Source organism: Heteronotia binoei, chromosome 10 (assembly GCF_032191835.1).
Source record: "Heteronotia binoei isolate CCM8104 ecotype False Entrance Well chromosome 10, APGP_CSIRO_Hbin_v1, whole genome shotgun sequence".
NCBI classification, from domain to species: Eukaryota; Metazoa; Chordata; class Lepidosauria; order Squamata; family Gekkonidae; genus Heteronotia; species Heteronotia binoei.
The window spans coordinates 13,909,470-13,916,978 of record NC_083232.1 but is presented as its reverse complement, the minus strand read 5'-3'; the positions used below and the strand labels follow the sequence as shown (position 1 = coordinate 13,916,978).

The 7,509-nt window shown below is 41.2% G+C and overlaps 1 long non-coding RNA gene across 2 annotated transcripts; it reads right to left on the bottom strand.

The window, feature by feature from the left end:
• Window positions 1-2,519: 2,519 nt before the first annotated feature.
• LOC132578138 (uncharacterized) lies at window positions 2,520-7,049 on the bottom strand. 2 transcript variants are annotated; one of them, XR_009555869.1, is made up of 3 exons: window positions 6,923-7,049; window positions 6,262-6,356; window positions 2,520-2,589 (listed from the first exon to the last, which is right to left on the bottom strand). It is a non-coding gene; the product is annotated as an uncharacterized LOC132578138 (long non-coding RNA). The 2 variants fall into 2 exon arrangements; XR_009555868.1 differs by lacking the exon at window positions 2,520-2,589 and adding an exon at window positions 4,498-4,637.
• Window positions 7,050-7,509: the final 460 nt, after the last annotated feature.

Here is a 7,509-nt window from a genome sequence, read left to right as displayed (position 1 = left end):
AACCCAGGAGATAGGGGGGCACTAGCATAGGGCCTTAGAAGATGATAGCTATGCGTGGGTAGATTCATAAAGGAGTAGGCGATTGTTCAGATATGTTGGTTCCAATCTGTACAGGGTTTTTAAAGGCCAACAGCAGTACATTTTTAGTGCACAACAGATTGAAGCTCAGGTGAGAAGAGGAAGAGAGGTAGGCTTGTTGTTAAAGGAATTAAAAGCTTCATAAGAAACAGGAAAGAAAGAATGGGTGTTTTTACATTCAGTTTGATCCAGAGTTTTAGAGTCTTTAAATCATCGGCCACTGTTCCGCTTTAATTATTTCCCTTTTACATTTGTGAACTTACTCTGCTCATTTTGCATAGCCAAACTTTTATATTGCCTGCTGAAAGCGTTTCAATTGGGAGGGGGGGTCTCTGATCAGAGGGCAGCCGGAATACCAGTGCTTAGTTAAATGTATATGACAATCATGTCAACACTGCAAAAACAATACAAATTTAAATTACAAGATGAGGCAAGCAATGATATGTAAAAATTTCAAGTGCTGTCAGTTCTCATGCAAATTACTGCACCTTGTGGCTTTTGGAGGAGTCTTTTAAAACGCATGAAAACTTCTACAGTACAAGTTTGAAACGCCTGTAGAGAAATGACCAGATCAAAACTAGTGGGGGGAGAAAAATGTTGCAGCAGCAGCTCCGAAACTCATCTCACAGAAACAAATGCAGATGCTTTGGGCAGCAATGATGCAAAACAGTTGTGAGAATGTTAGGTAATGTAAAAGGTGAGTTTCCAATGTAGTGAAAGAGAGTCACAAACTGTCAGTGTAAAAACACCCAGTAACAACTATGTGTTGGATTCTCTGGTCTTGGTACTCTGCCAGGGAACTATGAAAAAGTAGCAGAGTTCTCAAGGGTTTAATGCAGCAGAGCTGGGGCTAGGGGTGGCAACAGATTTACAAAATTACACCGAGTCAGCAATTAGTTCTAAGACTAATAAGCAACTTTTATAAAAGGAAATATAAGCAGGAGAGTACAGGTAAGATACAGGAATAGATTACATATTCTTACTAACTAGATGGTGTTGGATGCTGGCCGCATGTCCAGCCTCCATGGTGCAGGATGGAGGAATCATGCACCTTTTTTGTGTGCATGCAAGAAAAAGGGGAAATGAGAGAGTAGAAACATAGGAAATTGCATTCTGTTTCAAAGAAAAGGATACGATAGCAGGAAGGAAAGGATGCTATGTGTGTCCTGACCAGTGTTCCCTCTAACCTGAGTTAGTATGAGCTAGTTCAGTTTTTTAGTCTCTGGTTTACACATTTTTGTCTTAACTAAAAAAAAAAATGACCCCAGAGCAAACTCATTTATGCAATAGTTCACAAGTTTAATGTCAGCAGCTCATTGTTGTGCATGTGGACTCAAGTGAGAACTGAATTGCGTGTTCCTGCCTGGCTCATTGGAGCCCTACGAACCGAGCTTGGGGACTTGGGAACAATGGGCGGCAGGATCCAAATCCCTGCTGCCCTGCTCCAATCACAGGCCCCCTGCTAGTTTGAATGGTCCAGTTGCATGCTTGCGTGGGAACCCTGATATGTATATATAGTTGGCCCCGTTGGCCCTTTCCTCAGTCTTGAAGTGCAGGCTACCTTATGCTGTACTGAATAAAGAGCTAATGATCACTACTACCTTGCCTCTTCAGTGCATCAGACCCACTATATTATACACATGCAGTAGAATTTTTGCTCAGAAGTCTACACAGGTTAGAGGGAGCATTGGTCCTCACTTCTCTATCTGATTAATTTTTTTGGTGCCATCTCTCAAGTCTGAGACAGGAGATAGCACAAAGTCCTCCACTTCCAACATTATGCACAAGCTAAGTCATATATCTGTCTAGCCTAGGATGGAGAGAGATTGTAGAGGTCACATCTTGCCCTCATGAAGGTTATATAGAGAAACAGGAACAGTAGGAGTAAACTGGGAGGTAGTCCCTAAGGGGAGACACCAGCAGAGCAGACAAGGGGAAAGATACAAAGGAAACTGACCTATCAAGTTTGCTAGCTCTACTGCTCTCTCTGAAATACAGGGGTGCCCAGTACAAAGAGACACGAAGGCAAGTTAGGTGCACAGTAGCCTGGACTTGGCCTGGGTGGTTATTCTTCCCATCAGCTTATTAGCATAGTCCTTCCTGCAAAGGCACTGGGAGGAGGAATCTGAGCTGGAATCTCTTCACCACTGGCAGAAAGAGCAAACAACAAAAGTGTGCAAAGCAAGAAATTATTGCTGACCAGGGCTTTTTTTTGCAGAAAGAGCCCAGCAGGAACTCATTTGCATATTAGGGCACATCCCATGATATCACCATTGTTTCACATAGGGTTTTTTCTGTAGAAAAAGCCCAGCAGTAACTATTTGCATACTAAGCCACACCCCCTGACACCAAGCCAGCCGGAACTGCGTTCCTGTGTGTTCCTGCTCAAAATAAGCCCTGTTGCTGACTAAGATCCATACAGTATTGTTGATCAGGCTTACTTGGAACTTGAGAAGTTATAACACAATAGTGGATCACAAGAGTAATTCATTAAGTAGTATGGGTTGTTTTCTGGAAGAAAAATAAGAAAAAAAAAACATTTCAAATGCTTTTTACATTAAGGTGGTTAATCACAACTATCAAGAGAATCATGGAATCACAGAGCTGGAAGGAGCTGTATCAGGTCATCTAGTCCAGCCCCCTGTTCAATGCTGAATCAGCTTAAAACATCCCTGACAAGTGTCCATCCAGCCGCTGCTTCAAGACTGCCGGTGAGGAGGAGCTCACCACCTCCCTTGGCAGCCGATTCCACTGCTGAACTTCTCTTACTGTAGATCCAGTAGCCATGTCGGTCTAAAGCAATAGGACAAAATTGGAGTCCGGTGGCATCTTTAAGACCAACGAAATTTTTTCAAAGTGTGAGCTTTTGTGTGAAGTGCGCATGTACATGAAAGCTCACACTTTGAATAAAAAAAAATGTTGGTCTTAAAAGTGCCATTGGACTCCAACTTTGTTCTACTCTTACTGTAATTCCCCACCCCCTCTAATATCCAGCTGGTATCTTGCCACCATAAGCCCTCTCCTCTGCTGCCAACAGGAACAGCTCACTGTCTTCTTCTAAGTGACGGCCTTTCAAATACTTATAGAGACTAATCATATTTTCCTTCAGCCTCCTCTTCTCCAGATTGAATATTCCCAAGTCCTTCAAGATTTCTGCACATTCTGACAGAACATTTGCCAAGTCTCTCAACCGGACCCACTTTTAACATTAAGGATGATTTATCATGCTGTGGTTTCTCAAAAGAGAAGTCTTATTTAAGAGAGGTCTAATTTATTTTCTCAAATGAGAGGTCTTATGGATGCAAGTCCATCACATTTATATATAAAGTGGAAGGCTGAGATGCCAACTTTCTGTAAAAGGAGCACGCGCGAGAGAAACATGTCTCCTTGTCTGTGCCTTACCATGGCTTATTTGAGAAACCACAGTATAATAAATTGCTCTTTATAAATGTGACTGACTACCTGCAGAATCCTGCTCCTGCTACTTTTCTCTGTACTATAAGAGCACAGGGAATGTAGCATGGTACATGGAGCAACAGACTGAGAGGATAAAGTGTCGGTTTTATTTGCAGGTAGGATCTCCTACCTTCTATGGAAATAGGACAAGCATATATCTGAAAAAATGTCCACCAATGACACATCAAGTTTGATCCATAGACTACAAATGAAGATATGGCTGATCAATGAGGCTTTATAGGTATTCCATCTCAGGATGCAAACCCCAAACAGGAAAACTCCCTCTGACACCTAGGGATACAAGGGTAATCCACCTCCACATAGGCAAGCAAGAGGGGAAATCCTTTCTTCAGACTGTGACTGCAAGCAATCTTCTCTCCCCTCTGCAACATGCACCTACTGCATATTTGCTCAGCAACTTTTCCACCCTAGGCTGATGCTAGCAGTATGTCTCACAGAGGGGGAACTAGATAAGTAATGAATAGTGCAGAAAGGGCCCACTTGCAGATATGCTGGTCCAATGTCACTGTGATGTCATGCTACAATAATCTCCTTCTGCTGCTGAGGGACACTTCTGGGTAACCACCAGCTACTCCATTTCAACCACTGCCACTGATGGCCAAAAAAATTGTCTATTGTCCAGAAAAGGCACCGAGCCTTTTGTTCACAAAACTATTAATTGTTTGGAATTGATACTGGAATGTGAATTCCCTGGAAGTTTTGTGAAAATGTTATGACTGCTAGCTGCCTCTTCTGGAAAGGCAAGGTAAAAATCTTGTAAATAAATAAAAACAAAAATTGGGGGCCTTTAAAGCAAAATATTGGTGCTAATAGCTACGACGTAACAAAAGCACTGTTAGCAATACACATTTTATTTACGGCTGAGGGAGTTTCATGCAATTTACCTTTATCGCAGTTGACACTCTTTGTGATAGTCTCGTTAGATGTATTTTGGTACATGTACACACATTTATTTTTTAAGTTGCCCATGAACAGCTGGAGGCCAACTAATGCAAAGACACTCAAGCAGAAAACTGTCATGAGCATCACATTTGCAAGTTTCTTGATAGATTGAAAGAGTGAATCTACTATGACTTTCAGCCCTACAAGAAGGAAAAAGAAGGAAAAAAGTAGGCTGCTACAGGAAGAAAAAAGCAACAGCTTGCTCTGATTATGTTTCTTACTTACTATTTTAATAAAAAACGTTCTACACTGTTCATAAGGCAGTCCAAAAACCTGGCAATCGTAACGTGTCCTGAGGAGAGGGCTGCTTTTGCAGAGCGCAGCTGGGGCCCAACATGATGGCTTACTTTCACATAGGGTCTTCCACCGGGCTTGGAATTAGGTTCCTCTCTAGCCCAGTGCAAATTATTAATCTACAAGCATTAGATAATTTAAGGGCTACATAAATCACTGAATTCATGATGACTGATTCTTGCTCCCCTGCTTGCAGTGGTACATTTCTTATCATAGTTGGAAACATTTCACTTGTTTGATTATTCTAGGTTTTCAGATCCAATAGTTTCCCCCTTATAAAAACTGACATAGGCTGCTTCCACATGATCATAATTCCTTTGTGGACTTGTGAGAGGATTAGGGTTCCCAGGTCCCTCCTGGCCATCAGCAGGGGTGGGGGAGTTAGGTTACCAGCTCCAAGACTGGGAAACTCCTGGAGATTTGGAAGTAGAGCCTGGGGAGGACAAGGACCTCAGTGGGATACAATGCCATAGAGTCCGCCCTCCAAAAAAGCCATTTGCTACAGGGGAACTGCTCTGTGTAGTTCAGTTGTAATTCCATTTAGGTTGCATTTGGAAGCTGGCATTCCTCCTCCCTACCCCTTTGAATGTTAATTGTATGCTTTTGCACTTTATCTTTTGTATTTTGGTACATTTAAAATAGCATATGCCATTGTTATCACTTTATTGAAAAAAAATTCTTCATAAATTAAAAAAAAAACACACACCCTGAGCCGTAAGAAAGTAGACAGTTTATTCAGTATTACTCAGGGGAGGGACGGTTTATTCAGGGGAGGGACGGTGGCTCAGTGGTAGAGCATCTGCTTGGTAAGCAGAAGGTCCCAGGTTCAATCCCTGGCATCTCCAAAAAAGGGTCCAGGCAAATAGGTGTGAAAAACCTCAGCTTGAGACCTTGGAGAGCCGCTGCCAGTCTGAGTAGACAATACTGACTTTGATGGACCAAGGGTCTGATTCAGTATAAGGCAGCTTCATATGTTCATATGGTCATACAGAGCAGAAAGGAAACATTGTTGTAAAAGCTTACACAGCAGGTTCGAAAATTAGGTGAACCATATACATAGCAGGGCTTTTTTTTTTTTTTAGAAAAAGCCCAGAAAAATCCCAGCAGGAACTCATTTGCACATTAGGCCACCCCCTGACACCAAGCCAGCAGGAACTGTGTTCCTGCGTATTCCTGCTAAAGAAAAAGCCCTGCATTTAAGAGCCTTGCACAAAATCACTCTTTCCCAACACTGTAGGGTAAGATACACAGCCTTCATTTTGCATGGATTGAGTGGTTTATTACTTAGTGGTTTATTGAGTGGTTGATTACCTAGGTCTTACAAATTACAGTGTTTTACAGTCTTACAAATTATGGTGTTTGTAAATCAAGGAATTTAGTTTTAAACAAAGGAAATCAGAAAGTTTATCTGAGCCTCAGGATGCTTGCTACTGGCAAGAAATAAGCAAAACAGACACAATAGTTTCTCACCTGGCAGTACAGAAACAGCTTTAAAAGTTCTCAGAACCTTGAAAATGCGAAGAGCTGAAATGCTTCCAAGGTTAGTATTACACAAGGCTATATATCTGAAAATGATACAAAAACAAAAAACCCAAAGGTTCAGCACAAAACTAGAATGCTAAAATATTTTCAAAGACTAATTACAGCTAGTATTCTATGTGTGTATGTAGCTCTCATCTGAACTGGAAAATTCCTGTTCCTCAGAGTCCGAAGCTTAACTGAAATTTTTCTGGCACATGATTTATTTCAGATAGATTGGTAATCTAAAATTTATTTGGTTTGATTCATGGGGAGGTAAAAATTACACATACTATGCAAGACTCCCTGTTTTCTAGACAAGTCTAAAGCAATTTACATCTCTACAGCTTTCATCCAAAAGGCAAGCCATGAAGGGAGAAATCCTAAACAGGTCTACTCAGAAGCAAGTCCCATATTATACAGTTGGGCTTACTCCCAAGAAAGTGTCTGTGGGATCTCGCTTGAAGTTTCTGTCCTAAGAGAAAAGGCCTCTTATGGAAGGTAATAGACCACTTACTTAAAAGTTCAATAATTCAGAAACTTTCTGCATTCTAGCATAGCCGTCTACCTCAAGGGTGACTCTAAATTTCAAAGAAGGAACACTGAAACATACGTCATGATTAAAACAAAAAGATCCAGGCAGTTCCATGGGTCTCGAAGATAGGTGAATTCATCCCAAACAAATCCTCTGGCCACCACTTTTATTGCAAATTCGGCAGCATAAGTGACTGCAAAAACAATCCTTTAAAAAAAAAAGTGTCAAGAAGAGTAAAGTCATTAGGAGAAAGTAAATAACAACCTGCTTTCTTGTCTAATGAAGGCCAAGGAAAGCCAAGAGGTCTTATGGGGTGAGGTAGGGGGGAGGTATCGTTCATATTATTATTTAACTAATGCTAAAGATGCTAGGCCATCTGTTGGAATATTCAAATGTCACTTCTTCCATCATGAAAATGTTAACCTGTTGTTTTTTTAATGTATGCTAATTCTCAGCTAGTTAGTCTAAAATTAATGAGGTCTTAAGCACATATTTCCTGCCAAAGAAAAGGAAAGTGTTATTCCTAATAAGATGAGCTGCAGTTGTCAGTTGGCTGATCAATAAATTGGTTGGGGTGCATGCTGTTTGTCACATACACAAGATGAGAATGTGCAGTAAACTTTATCTCCTTCTTATCTTGCAGAGAGCAGTAATGAAGAGGAGTG